At 35.4% G+C, this 16,121-nt stretch overlaps 1 long non-coding RNA gene across 1 annotated transcript in view; it reads right to left on the reverse strand.

Moving 5' to 3' along the window:
* Positions 1–14,613, reverse strand: part of LOC107653126 (uncharacterized) — a 22,384-nt gene extending 7,771 nt beyond the window's left edge. The window contains exons 1-2 of the long non-coding RNA XR_001630187.1: positions 14,513–14,613; positions 2,483–2,485 (exon numbers count right to left, since the gene is read on the reverse strand). This is a non-coding gene — a long non-coding RNA (uncharacterized LOC107653126). The remainder of the gene's footprint in view (positions 1–2,482; positions 2,486–14,512) is intronic.
* Positions 14,614–16,121: the final 1,508 nt, after the last annotated feature.

Raw genomic sequence — 16,121 nt, forward strand, 5'->3', positions numbered from 1 at the left:
TCTTTCAATTTGTCCAATATACCTCACAGGTGGGCTCAAGGTACGCGGCCCCTCAGTGGCTGAAAAATGACTGGTGAAGTGCGAGGTGACTTTGATGAACCTCGCCACTCCCGGCCCTATCATTCTTTTCCATCTGGCTTCCTCAGCTGCCGCATGGACAACGCTCTGGAAATCTGTCTTATTGAAGTGAAGCCGCGCTCCGATTGTTGCCGACTTCGAGCCAACTAATGAACAGGCGCTTAGAGTTCACTTACCTGCCCCTCATGCTGCCAAAGCTTGGCATGACGGCACGCCGTTCGTCCTCCTGGTTGCTGGTGCGTGGTGTGTACCGCAGGGCTATGTTATAGGGCCGCTCTGTTTCTCAAAGTCTCAGGATTAGGTAGGAATATCTTTGATATTTTAACAATCTAATTAGGAACAGTTGTCTTAATTAAAGTTCAGTAAGGTCTGTTTGAATGTGTAACACTTTGAATGTGTATTTAGGGGGTTTAAGTCTTAACTAAGAAGGCCTAAACCCTTCATAACTCATACTCTCATTCATATATTGAAGTGAAAGTCTGCATAATTACCTTGATTTACTATGCGCAGAAGCATTTGATGCAGCAAAATTACCAATTTTAAATAGTTTTTGTACAAACAACTCTTCCCTCAGTTTATCTGACACCGAAAGACCATTAGCATCTTGCACGGGTTAGACTTGATCCCGCTGGTCTGTTTAATCCTCTCCTTGTAAACCCCAGTGAGCAGACAGTGGGACACAGAGGATGTGATTAAGTTGGAGTGATCTCCAGCAGGGACTGGATTAAACTCAATAAGAGGCTCTTAATCCAGCTAAGCAGTGGTTGACCCAGCTAAACTCTCTGCTCTTTTACCAGCTCGGCCAGTGAAAGCCTTCACCTTGCTCAAGAAATCATTACAGTTCACACCTAGTAAATTAATTAGTCAGCAAAATGTAATGTAGGAAGATTGTATTGTGTTAAAATAAAAGGACAGGAAGCAAAGTCAGTGTCAAACACTGTGTCAAAAATGACATATTATATTCTATGCACTTAGGTACCCAGGCTCATTGGAAAAACATGCCGTAAATGATCGTAAATCAATGTAAATGATATTACGTTACACTGTAAAGTTCTCAACACGTTCTAAGTGAAAGTCCTGTGAATAATGTTAAAAGCGTATTCAGTTTTATCAGATGAACATTTGTTGTATGTATAGCAGCAGTTCAAAAATAAAATGTCCAGTGAATACAAAACTAAACCCAACCCTAAGTTTAATTGATAGCGTTAACAAAAGCAACCGTGAGATAAAAACACTTTTTTCTGAAGCAACCATGCCATTTATTTTGCTTCTTTTTGAGAAGGTGCAATGGTGTATCAGGTGTGCCTGCTGAGCAAGTTTACTATGTCATAAAGGCCGTACATATGGAGCTGGTTATGTGATGCAATCATCAAAATGTATCAGTTTATAAATTATTTGTAAATCATGGTTTTTGAGGTCATAACATAGTATTGTGCAAGGAACTGTGTCTTTATTAATCGATAATCTGCCTCTGGAAAAGTTGTTGGTGTTTTACTGCGTCTAGTGTTCATTTCATCTGGAAACTGCAGTGAACTGTATGTATAGATACGTTTTTGGAGCAGCAAAAATGTAGATAGAAGCACATATTTCCAATGAGCCTATGTTTGCACTTATACAACGTTCTTTATTGTCTACTGTATGAATTTTATAAAGTTATTTCGTCATCTAGTATCGGAGTCTGATAGGCACTCCATATCCGCTATGAAAGGAAAACTGCGACAGTTGAGTGCATAAAATGTCCAACATTCCACCATTTTGGTTTTGGTTATTTAAATGCATCATCCAAGTATTTGAAGTGCACTTCTTTTTAATGGAATTTTCAATGCGAATTGGGATGCTAGTATATGATGATTATTCAATTGTAAAGTTAGTATATGAAATGATTCCCTTAAAATGGCATTAAATTAAATTTTACCTATCTATTTCTAAATACATACATTCATCAATGCATATTTTGACCTCATAATGTTTCATTCAAATATCATAACTCAGTCTTCCAGTGATGAATACAGACGTCTCTCTGGTGACGTATGCAGGAAATTTCCAATCATTTACTCCACTTAAACTCGCTCAAGCTCACGTTAATCTGCCTCCACTTTGAGTGCTACGTCCACATCCAATCAACAACTGATGCAAAGAACTAAGTTCCCGCCCACCTTTATTTTCTTTTCCATAATCCATTGCATGATGTTCACAGCTACCTTTTCATCATGACTTTAAAATAAACCTTTTTTCTGTAAGAAAGAATGTCAATTCAGGTGACAACATTAAAACTCATACATATAAATGTACACTAACACTAAAGTAAACAACATCCATATACAGGGAAATGAGTGTTTCCCTTTCATCTTTTTTTCTTATTGCTAGTCATGTGGGATCTGGCGCAGCTGAGAGCATCCTTTACGATCTTATTGCTCTCTGTACGACTAAACTAAAGGAGTTTCTCCATTAATACCCAAGACCATCTCGAAAAGAAGCCGGTGCATTACACAAATGAAAAAAGCGACAGTAACCAAGGGAAGAGGGAGAGAGGGAGGGAGGGGGGGTGTACTGGATATTATTTAAGTGTTCTTGTAAGCCATCTAAGATATTAATGTTGCAAAGCTACTTATGAATATTTAAGAACATAAAAGCGAGATAGACTTGTGCAACCCAGATAACCACAACTCTACGGGGAGAACATCTCCTGAACATTTATGATGTATTTTAAACACAATAAAACAATCAGGGTGTTTACGACATAAAAGAAGAGGCTGGAAAAAGGAGGGAAGGCTTATTGTTGTCTTAAAAGCTTGTGGCTCTAATTAATGCTGTTCTGTGTAAATAAATCTGAATATGACACTGACCACCGAACACTAAGCAGAGGTATTGACTTTTTAGCAATTAAATGCCATAAAACAAAATGAAAGTTTAGAAAAAACGACCCGGCGAGTACTCTGATAAATATATAACTGCAAAAAAATTAAATAAATAAATATTTTTTTTTATAAATAAATAAACACATACATTTTTATAGATTTTAATTTCTGTGTCATTGTACAGTCTTTTTATCTTTTGTCGATAGTTTAAAAAAAAAAACTGCCACATTAACAATGACACGAAAAGCATAAAAATACAAAGCAATTAAACAAAACAATTTTAAAAATTGAATTAATTGTGATATACATGAATAAATGTATGAAATTAAAAATACTTTCTTTTCTGTATTGATAAAATATGTAAAAAAAAATATTGTATAATGAACACAAGCGAAATTGCATTGTCAAGTGGTTATACTGTACATATATACTGTACATATGCAACAGTATTTTTAACTAAAAATAAAAATAAAACCAAAAAATTTGATTACTTGAAATTAAACATTAAAAAAAATATATATATACATTTTTTTTATTAATTTTATTTCACTTTTTTTTATTTCAATTAGTTGCCAAGTCAACATTTTCATTTAGTTAGGTTGAAGTACTAAAATAACTAAAACTACATAGAAACTAGAACTAAAAACTACAAATAAAAATAGCTTATATTTGAAAATAAAAAACTAATAAATATGACTAAACAACAAACAACTCAAATTAAAATAAAAACAGAAAATTCAAAATAATAAAAACCAAAATCAATGATACTAAAACAACACTGATGCATATAAATGTACACCATTTTTTATTTTTTATTTACTATTCTTTCCCCCCATTTTCCTTTATTTCGTTTTATTGTTTGATAACATCTTCTGATTCATGTCCTTAGAATTAGCATTAGGTCATTATCGCAGAAGTCCAATACTTCTAATTCAACTAAACATCTTCAGCAATACCAGCATGCGTTTTCCTGGAGTTTTAACTCTCTGCACCCTCATTCTGTTTAACCGTCCACTAAACAACAGCCCGCATCGCCTTTTCTCAAAATATAAAAAGCAGCATAAAGTCTAAAAGGCTCTTAGGCTTGTGACCTTATCGACATCACTGCCTATAAACTTGCCCTGATGTGGCCCAGAATTGAACTTCCTGGATTACTCTTAGACCCTGAAATGTAAAGTATTTCCCCATGCATTAAGTTGTATTAGCGATAAAGAGCTGCACTTTTAATCTATCCTTGATGAAGAAGCAAATATACTATACATGTACAGGAAGAGACTGCATTAATGATGATTATACATTCATATACTTCCAGGGATGTACATGACAAAGAACCATCATTTAAGAAAATTGTTTTTGTGTGTGTCTGTGTGTGTGTGTGTATGTGTGTGTGATATAGGTCAACCTACAATTTCTTTTAATTTACATGAATAAGACAGCATCTAATCAGGCCAACATCACATTCATGAAATGAGACATCAGCTCAAATCATGTAGCTTAAATGAATAACATCTCTGCAATTAAGTCCTGAATGGTAAAATAACACATTACTCATTAATATGAGTATGTCAGTCTTTAAAACTCCAAACCTAAGAGATTTGGCTTCCACTATGGATAATTAACCCTTTGGACAATAGCAAACAGCACCAAGAGGCCCTGGCTAATGGCCTGATGAATTTTTAAGTACAGACGAACAGGATAATGCAGCTCTAATCCATTAGGGCCTTTCGGTTTGTGTGTGTGTTGTGTATTTAGTGATTGTTATGTGGAGTGCATAAGAAGTGGTAAGTATCTAAATGGATGGTGAGTTCTTATGTGTGTTAGAGTCACATCCCTAGAAGAAGAACTGGAGCATATGAAGACTTTTAATGAAAAGACAGTCAAGTCTAAATGACCAGGTCTGTTACACATCCCAAGAAAGTCGGGATATTTTTCCTAAAGCTTATTCATCAGCATATTCAGTGTATGTAGCATTGAAATGCATGATGGTTAACTCCAGATGGGCGTTCTGTATAGTGTTTCACACGTTTTACAGCACACACCATCAGTCTGTCCACAAGTCGCCTATTTGGCCACTTTAAATACACTTTGCAAATGGAATAAACCATCTTTCCTGTAAACATCCATTTACTTCTGTAATTAAACAGACAGATTTTGTTTTTCATTGTCATTACTTGTGAAGCACTGTAATGTTTTGTACTTGAATTCCACACCGTTTTCCACTAAAAACTGAATTTTTATGCATTTTGGCTATTCATTTCATGGCAACAGCTTTTTGGGAGCCTGAAAACATAAATTTTGAAAACAGGTTTCAAAGTGCAAGTTTTATAAACAATATAATTATTGCATCCATGTAAACTACAAAAACATCAAAAGCAGTAACCATTTACTGGCTTGGAATGAATAATATGAATAAATGAATACCATTTTTAGTTGTTTTCATGGATCTGTGTGAACAGGGATTGTTTTGCCATTGTTGTCATCTGTACACAAAACTATGGAAGCCCATTTGCACCACATCTTGCCATTTTGATTTTTTTCTCGCAATTCTGACTTCTTTTCTCAGAATTGTGATAAAAACTCGCAATTATGAGTTATAAAGTCTAATTCTGAGGAAAAAAAGACTGACTATTTTCTTACAATTGCGAGTTTATCTCACAATTCTGACTTTATAATTAAACTCGCAATTATGAGTTATAAAGTCTAATTCTGAGGAAAAAAAGACTGACTGTTTTCTTACAATTGCGAGTTTATCTCACAATTCTGACTTTATAATTCGCAATATAAACAAATCTGAAAAGGATTTTATTTATCAGAATTATGAGTTTAAATCTTGCAATTCTGACTTTTTCTCACAGTTGCAATTTTATATCTCAGAATTGCGACTTTATTCTCAAATATGACTTTTTTTATGACTCAAAATTTACTTGTTATAAACTCGCAATTCTGAGAAACAGTCATATATGACAGAAAGAATTGCCAGAAAAAAATCAGAATTGTGAGATAAAAAGTAGCAATTACCTTTTTATTTTTTATTCAGTGAAACAGGCTTCCATGCAAAAAGTCTCAAAAATGCTAAGAAAAACTTTTCTGTTTTAGTATGTAATTGTCATGTAAACATACCCTTAGTCAAAGTTTCTTGCATTAAAAACACATGAGTATTTTACACCCTTTCTCTGGGAGGTTATTGTTGCTACTGTGTCTTTAATATGTAATATACTTTAATATATCAATGACCCATCTTTTGATTGGCTAACATTTGCATACAAATGGATATAAGTGGATAATACATAACATCTGACAAATAATCAAATCTGTACATTTATTGAATGCAGTGATATATTTGCTATGCTTTTTTTTTTTACATCATGTCAGATCATCATGAACTTGAAATATTAAGGGCTGCACGCATAAATGCTGCTTTCTTGTGTATAGTGTTACTAGTGAAAGGCTCAGCAGCTGATCAAACAAAATGGTGTCCAGATGCAGGAGGAGGAACGTACAGAGTGTTAACCAGAAAGATGAGCATGACACTCTTGTGAATGGAGTCTCAATCATGGCATCACAATACTGCCATAAAGAACACAACACAACAAATCATAAATGTTCTCATCGTGTGAAGGCTGATCCAAACAGTGGGTAACAAATTATGTTACCTTCAAACATACCATGTTTTGGCCAAATAAAGCAGCATCATATGTGTCCATCAGATACTGAATGACTGAAATCAGGGAAAATAAATCCAAGATGGCATATGATAAATATACAGTTTGTTCATTGAAAGATATTAATTCTATTTACAGTAATTACAAAATCACTAATTGTTTTCCAGTAGTTATGTGCTGTGTATTTTCTACGCTAATTAGAGTACTAATTAGTAGCTGTTAGCAACATGCTATCAAGCCAATTTACCTTATCTTTGTGTGCTACATATTATGCTTATTAAAGCATCATTAGCTTAGAAACATGCAAAAGTCAAGACTATTTTATCCAATACTATGTAACTGTGCTATGTATTTTTATGCTTAGAGTATGGTGTCATTAGCTTATAGCTTACAATTTGGACAGTATTTTTGTATTATTAAACTTATATTATTTCATTAGCATGAAACATGCGAACTTTGCAAAACTGTGTGTGTTCTTTGTATTTTTTTTTTACGCTTGTTTTATTTTCTTCTTATTATTATTATTATCTTTTTTTTCATAGCCATTACTTTTCCAGCACTATATTTGTAACATGTTAAGATTTGTTGACAATATTTATATATGCTATGTATTTTGTGATAGTTTGGAGTAGCTTACATCACGCTTCAACATTTACAGAATATTTTGTGTGCTATGTATGATTATTATTGCATCATTACTTTGTTAACGACAGGACAGGACTATTTTATTTAATATTAGTATGCCATGTATTCTTATGCTTATTAAAATATTGCATCATTAGCTTAACAAAATGTTTAACAAAAAGTCAAGAAAATGTACCTAATATTTGCATGCATGTTTTTATGCTTCTTATTGCCTCGTCAGGTTAGAAACATGTTAATACCAATGCTATTTTACCCAGTATTTGTGAGCATTGTGTATTTTTATGCTTTGTATTGCGTCATTGGCTTATGAATATGCTAACATCAAGACCATTTGTTATTTGTGTGCTATGTATTTTTATGCAATTTAATTGTTTCATTAACTTATCGACACATCAAAATCTATTGGGATCAATGGAATCTGCCTATACAGAGGCTCCAAATCAAATCAAATTTCAACTTTAACCTGTCACTTATGGCTAAAACATGAGTCCTCTATCCATAAAATTGCTTCTTCCAGTGAAAAGTCGTCTCGTCTGAATCAGGAGAGAAATCTGCACAGATCAAACATCGTTTATAAGCAAAAAGAGTCCAAAACAGCTCTAAACAAATATGTGGGTGGATTTTGATGTGAGAGACGACAGGGGATGGACTTTTTCACTGGAGGAAGCGTTATTATGGAATATGGACTCATATTTTGACCAGAAATAATGGTTTATAGTCTAAATGTCTTAATGATGGATTTGTTTCTTACAAACACACAGATTTTCACTTCTCAAGACATTAACTGATGGACTGGAGTGGTGTGGATTACTTGTGTATTACTGTGATGTTTTTATCAGCTGTTTGGACTCTCATTCTGACGGCACCCATTCACTGCAGAGCATCCATTGATGAGCAATTGATGTAATGCTACATTTCTCCAAATCTGATGAAGAAACATACTCATCTACATTGGATTGCCTGAGGGTGAGTAAACTGATGAACTATTGCTTTCATGTCATTTGAGCCTTTAGGTTTTTAGTGATTTAATTCAGGGTCAATGCTTAAAAAATCATAAACAAATTCTTTGCAGAAAAAAGATTGTAGCAAAGCCAATCACAGACCCACTGCATCCTGCAACCTGAAACGCGTAACAAAAACGTACAACAAATAAATCTCTCCATAGCTATCTGAACACATCACACTCCTGGCTAAAGGTTTGTCTTTCCGTTGTATATGTGTGTGACGGGCCGGCCAGTGTTACACGTCCGAAACACACTCGGAACAGGACTCAGTAAATGATGGCTGTGGGCAAGCAGGGCAACTGTAAACTCGCTCTCTGGAGATGACCTAAAGCAGCGGGTGATATATGTGTGTTTTGGTTTGCTTCTGGGAAAGCGAACACGCTTATTTACACAGAGCACCCCTGGGTGTGGGGCGAAGATACACACAAACACAAACACTATCATTCTATCATCACACACACACACACACACACACACACACACACACACACACAGAACAAGTGCAAATATGAACAGACAAACGAATCTAAAATGTGAAAAAAACATTCTATAGCTTTGTCAAATTCAAATCTATAGATTAGTCAAATTCTCACACACACACACATATATATATATATATATATAATTATTCTTATTTACATAAATTTATATTTCTACCAATATGTATTTTTGCCTCTTAAGAAAATACATTCATATATGTCTCATTTGAAGAAAAACATTATTTGTTGTCTATAACAAGTGTAAACATTTAACACACTTGAATAACAGTGCAATATTCCAAGAAAATACAATATTACAATTTTTAAACTAACATACAGTAAGTAGTACACTAGTATCCATTCTGAACATACTCAGGCATTCAGACCACAATAAATAATCACTCTCTCGCTAATGGTCAGTAATAATTGATCTTAAGTAGCCATAATATGTTGATCACTAGTCTTGCTGTCAATGATCAGCTTGGCTTTGTGATTTTATGTGCAGTAATGTAAACCACACTCTGGACATAAACTTTTATTTTTAGACTCTTATTGTTCTGTATTTGTTTAAGAGTGGCTAGGATGGTGTGCAAGGAAAAACGTATTGCTCAAGAAACCTCACAACTCGTTTTTAACAGTATCGATTGTTTTTTTCCATTTGTCGACTGCTTTATTTGCAGAGCTAATTCTTTATTTGCACTTTCATTCTCTGCCTTTCAAATTGAATACAAAACTACATAGAAAATCCAAAGCAGATATAACTTCATCTTAACCAAGCTAAAAAATACTCTAAAGCGCAAAATAATCATGCCATTTTAGATTGGTAAAGCCATCTCCAGAGAGCAATAGATCTAATATTGTTTTATTTAGATCTAATATTGTTCACATATTTTGCTGGATGGCCATATTTCAAGTCACTTTGTTTGGAGTCATTTTATTGGGGAAAATCTATGATCATATTCATAACCAGCAGCTTCTGAGTAAAATGGAAGTGATCAATTTATCTGCTTGTAGAATAATCCATATTTCACCTCAGCAGTGCTAACATAGATCTCTTTTTTATTGACATGCTAAGCATACAGTATTGTTTGAATATGTGGCTACAGTTTTATGTAACTTAATTTTATTTTTATATTTTATGTACATAAAAATAGAGGCACTACAAACGTATTTACATTTGTATGTGTGATAGTAGCTAAACTGTTATCAAAAGAAAGTGGTTTTCATGTTGTGTGAAAAAGGTGAAAAACTTGAGTACACTGAGGCATTAAAACTGATTTTGCTTTTTAATTCTCATGTTTGGGTACTTTTTGTTAGCAACTTGTAGTATAAATAACTTAAAAATAAATAAATGCCTGAAAGTAGTTTTGCATGTCATTTACTAAGGTTTATGATTGGTTTATCTACTTTGTAAATTCATTTATATATATGGCATTCTATATATATTAAAGATATTATATATACATATATATATAATATTTTATCAAAATATCGTAACTTAATCTTCTGGTGAAACAGACTGTCGAACTTCTGCCTCAAATCAACAACTGATGGATTGAACCAATTATTTTCTTTTCAATAATCTATTCTATGTGGATATACGTCACAATACAGAAGAAAAGATCTTTTGCAACTTCCAGTACATTGCGACTTTAAATAAGTTCCCCAACACTTGTAGGAATAGTTCACCCTAAAATGAAAATTTGCTGAAAATTTACTTACATTTCCTCAGGCCATCCAAGATGTAGATGAGTTTGTTTCTTCATCAGATTTGAAGAAATGTAGCACTACATCACTTGCTTACCAATGGATTTTCTGCAGTGAATGGGTGCCGTCAGAATGAGAGTCCAAACAGCTGATAAAAACATCACAATAATCCACAAGTAATCCACACCACTCCAGTCCATCAGTTAATGTCTTGAGAAGACAAAAGCTGCGTGTTTGTAAGAAACAAATCCATCAAGACGTTTCTACTGTACTTCAAGTCCATAATATTGCTGACATTCTGTTGGCACCCATTCACTGCAGAGGATCCATCGGTTAACAAGTATAATGCAAATTTTTTCCAAATCTGTTCCCATCAAGATACAAAGGATGGCCTGAGAGTGAGTGCATTTTCATTTTGGGGTCAACTATTACTTTAAAACAACTTTACAAGAACCTTCTCAAAAATGTGATTTTACTAAAAGTACCCTAATTTATTCTTTCTGTTGAATAGCATGTGTATCACCACAGCTACTGTCACTGAAAATATAGGACAGAGACTTTAAAGGACACCTGCGTCCTTTGGGGAAAGAAAGGGTCTGTTATTCCACACAGAACTCTCTGTTGTGTGTTTGCCAAGCGCAACCTGTGTAACTACCTATTTAACCTTTCAGCCACCGACTGTATCTGACACTTCTCACACTCAAGTATAACAATGTAACAATGTGTGACAGCCACTGAGTCAATTACTGCACTTGGCAGTTCTTCATGGACATGCAGGTCTGTCATTGGTTCTGTCACGCTTATGTGCATTTACTAGACTGGCCCGAAAGCTTGTAGAATTCACTTTACATTTCCCTTCGCCTTTTGTTCCGACGTGTTCCACATGTATGTAAAACATGTCTGGGTTTAGTTACTGAAGCAATCAGAGGCTTTTTTTTTTTTTTAAAGATCCACTTGGTCTTTTCCCAAACCTCTCTGGACATCAAATCCCATGTGATTGGATAACGGTGTTCCCCAAGTATCTGTCCTGGGGCCACTATCGATTGGCTGCAATTACAAACAAATCGAAACATGATTTATTTGGACGGGAATCATTTCAATATCAGGAAAAGCCAGGGCCAATGAAGACCCCATCAATAAACCACTGCCCTCCCCCTTCTGCCTCTTTCGTTTCTCTATGTACATTCCCCACAGAGGCAATCATTCTGCAAGATGTCAATACAATCAGTCAAGCTAAAAAAAAAAAAGACAAGGCGATTGAGATATTTTGATTTTTTCACCCACCCCTCCCTCCTCCACCTTCTTTTTTTCTTCTTGTGCACTTAATTAAGTCACCAAAAGGCTGTCAAGGATAATTTTCAAAGCACAGAACCTGGTCGCACTTGACATTTGATAATATTACGCTCCATGCTGATTGAAATTGATTTTGGACGCTCACTATAACCGGCTCCTTTTGACAACTCCGAGCCAATAAACCCAAGGACAAGGGCCCCCAGTCGCTGTTGCAACTCATATCCCTACGAGTGATGGGCAGTCGGGAGCTTTAGTCAGGGAGGGGCAGCCAGGGGCCAGCAGGCGGCATCCCGTCTAGGGGTCATGGATCTGGCAACTCATAGTGTCTAATAAATCAGCACCCCTAACAGCAAGCTGGCCTTACTTTCTCTCTCTCTCTCTGTCTGAGTCAGGAAAGAGCCAGATATCTATCAGTTCTGGGGAATCTACTTTAAAACTGTAGCTGTAGTTTAGTAACTGTAACTGTAGTTTTAAAAGTACTGTAGGTAGCAATACTACAACACTACCAATAAACAGTAGTACACTGAAGCCATTTAAGGGGACAATACCTTTAAAAATGTATGGCTATTCTGTATTTGGAGTACTCATCAGGGACCAGAACAAGAAATTACGAAGATAACATTAAATTCTGAAAGCATAAATTTGTATTAATTGTATTCATTTTACGGTAGGCTAAATATAATCAATATAACTAGGTTGTGCTGCTACTGTACTTTATAATCCAAAGCTGTCCTGATTTTGAGGCCTAACTTTACAACAGTTATTTCTATACATCTTCACATCAGTTGTTGGATGTTTTGTGGCATATTAACGTCTTGTTTCCTTCATTGTGAACTCCCTTATGACAGTGCCTGGCACACATTATCTGGGGCATCTATGTTTGTTCAATTATAACGCCAGCATTTTCTCCTCTTTTAGGGTTCTAACCCGCTTTTGCTAATCGCATTTTGCCGCCTCAGGCTGTCGAAAAAATGTAACGTTTAGGATTGGGAAAATTTGCTTAATTATTTGTCTTCCTCTGTGGTATTCACAAGTAAAGTCTATCAGCTCCCTGTCTTGCAGCATGTTAGTATGGCCTACTTAAAACCATATACACTGATCTCATCTTAGATGTTTTAAATCCAGAGTGCACTGGATTACGTAGAGTTATGCAGGTTAATATAGATGCATATTATATAGTAATGCAAGCACTCTTAATAAAACAGTTAGAAATATTAATAATGGTTTGCTATTTGATGTAGAATTCAATTTTTGAGTCATTACCTTCACATTTTGATTGCATTTGTCCTCATTCGTCCTCTGTCCTCTATTTTGACTGAAGACGACATGTCCACTTCAACAGAGATCACTTCAGAGGGAACGTCCCATTCATGTTGAACCCAGGGTGAGCTGTTTCTATGATTAACTAAAATACAATGAGGTGCAGCGCTTTTGTCCTTAACCGCACAACTGACACGTAGATTTATCAGTTGGCAGTTAGGCCAACAGCAAACGCATAAAAATAAAGTATGGCTAAGACAAAGGTAATGAAAGAGTATTGTGTTCCTGCATTTAATAAACCTGAGCATATTACAGCTTAATAGCTTACCGTTTTATTTACTTCAGCTCCATGTTGACCACTTCTGTTCCAAACAAATAAGCCAAGCCATATTAACCGCAGGATACATTTTTTAACATCTCACTTGTGCTGTGTGTTAGGGAAACTACTTAAAAAACTGTAAGCTCATAATTTAAAGTAGTTAAACAACATTCAGGCTGCTATTTTGAAAAAAAAAAAAAAAGTTTACCTTTTTACCCTAAGTATTAAACTAAAACACAATTGTTTTAGTACCACAGGGGGAGCTCACAAAATACTGCAAAATAAATGGAGTATGTGCCATGTTTGATATTTATACAGCAATTTCGGAGAGGCTAGCAATAGCAATGAGCTTTGAAAGCATAAGATCACACCCTCTCAGCAAATCACTCTCCAAAGCCACGCCTCCTCCAAATTTATGAACAGCGCACAGGCAGAGCAGAGGCTAACCAGCGACACGATGAGAGACGGCGCTGGTGGAGGATTGAATGCAATGCAGTCAGATTAGCTCATGTCTCATTCACCGGTGAGAGGGTGCGCAGAGGTATGCAAATACATACTTTGAGAGGCCGGCAGGACAGCCTATCGTAGCCCTCGGACCTAGGAATATGATTGGACGAACATTTTATGGTCCTACACCTTCCACAGATGACATAAATACATTAAGACCACTTCACTTAGTGATTGCTATCAGGATGTGAAGAGACTTTCAACCAGTATGACAAAAATATTTTTAAACTAGTTCACCCACCCTGCCTTTAATTTGATCTCAAACTGATTAATTAACTGATTAGTTATCTCTCCACCACCAAATCCAATTTTTTTTGTTGTTGTTGCACCTAGTTTCATCAAAGAGTAATTAAAACAACTCAGATAAAAAAATAAAAAAACATTTAACAGAATATTTCCAAAGGTACAAATGAGAACAGACTGTTTATTAACCCATTTATTCCATGCTTTATTGTTGAAATTAAAAAAGCAAACATTTCATCACGCAGTACCGCTATGTATAAAAAAGCTGTTATGAGGAATGTTAATGCCTGTTCACACCAAAAACTATAATTATATTAATAACTATAACTAAAAAGTATAAATAATTGTTCTAATACAAGAATAGGGAAGTCGACACCACAACTATAACAATAACACAGACACAGAGGAACAATATTGTTGGAAACACTTTCAGAACGATTTTTCCCAACTGGTAAACAAAAACATTGACAGCCAATCAGAATCCAGCCGAATTTAAAGAGCTTAAGCATTTAAACCAGCAGACGACAAAACTCCAGCGAGCGCTTATAATAAACAGAATGTTATTTTGCATTGGTTTTACGCTAATATAGTCATAGTTATTGTGCTGAATGTGAACAGGCCTTACTCAGTTTAGAAAACAGCTGAACTGAAAAGTAGTTAACCTTTCGTCTGTACTGGTGTTGAGGCAAAGCAATTATTCAACGCTTAAATTACGCGTGAGGTAAATGTTTACCAGCGAAACAAAGGGATTTATTGCAGTTAGCTTATTAAATTTGTCCAAGCTAATCAAACTATTTACATTAAGTATGTATAAGTAAAGGAAATAAAATGGCAATAGAAGCCAGCTGTCAGTCACCGGGAGTCGAACAGGCCAGTTGCATTCTGATTGATCAGGTCTGAACCATGGCCTTGACAGGCGCCACGGCTGCTATCGACAGCAATCTGGTGCACTAGAGAACGAAAGAGAGAGAGAGAGAGAGAGAGCTGTCCAGCACTATTAACCTCTGGCCCTGGCGTCCTTCTAGACATCACCGCTGCAGTAATTAGGGAGTCAATCGCAATCGCATGTATCACTTAGCCTGTCGTGTCAGTCAGAGTGGCCCGTGACAGATTCATTAAGCTCCTGCCCTGCAGGTCCCCCAGTCAAACGGACCTATAAACTACTTTTAACAGGACCTCACAAATTGGAGGGGCCAAGAGCAAGGGGAGGGTGCGTTAACAGCCCAGAATAAATGCTCAAATGACAATCAGCATTGATCAGTGGGAGGAAAACGAACACTCAATGACAAGAGATCGCAGGTGAGACTGCCTTCTGGGTTATAGCAGCGCACAGGGGAATGCACACGTGCTCCAGACTTTGTACTGCTGGGATGTCAGTCTTAGGCCAGAAACATACTCTACACAAGTACGCTAACGCAAATGATGTTGAGGGTCCAAATATCTGGATAGTGAAAATGATTGTATTTTTTAATTTTTCATTGCAAATTGTATTTTATTATAATCATAACAATTTAGGTGGCTTTTTAATCAAAACATTAGCATTTGGTTTGTCCCCATTTGCTTTAATGACATCAGCACTCAGCTGACATGGACAAAAAGCAATGAAATTTGACCTTTTGTACAAAGATGTTCACATGGTCAATGTCATATTTAATTGGTGACCCAGAAATAGTACAGAATCTTACTATTTCATCCTTTAAATATATTTCATCCTCATTTTACATATACATTTTCTTCATTTTAAAATGCTCACAAATCCTAAATCTTACTTTTTACTTTGTCAAAATGTTTTTTTCAAGGTTTCAATGTGGTCTCAGAGCCTTGAGAGTACATTACATGTATTATAATGTTTAGTAGAGTTGCCTTCTGTCTTTGTCATATTGAGGTTTCTAGCTAGTTTAACTTAACTAACTAGTTGTAAGTAACTTCAACCTTAAATAACCAAGACTCTTTTCAGACTCTGTTGCTTTACCGTGACAGTATACAGCACCCCTTGTGGCAATGTTGAGAATGCGTCAAAAATTTGTATGAATTCATACGATGTGAATTATACAAAAACATAAAAT

Source organism: Sinocyclocheilus anshuiensis, unplaced genomic scaffold (genome assembly GCF_001515605.1).
Source record: "Sinocyclocheilus anshuiensis isolate Anshui unplaced genomic scaffold, SAMN03320099.WGS_v1.1 scaffold131, whole genome shotgun sequence".
NCBI classification, from domain to species: Eukaryota; Metazoa; Chordata; class Actinopteri; order Cypriniformes; family Cyprinidae; genus Sinocyclocheilus; species Sinocyclocheilus anshuiensis.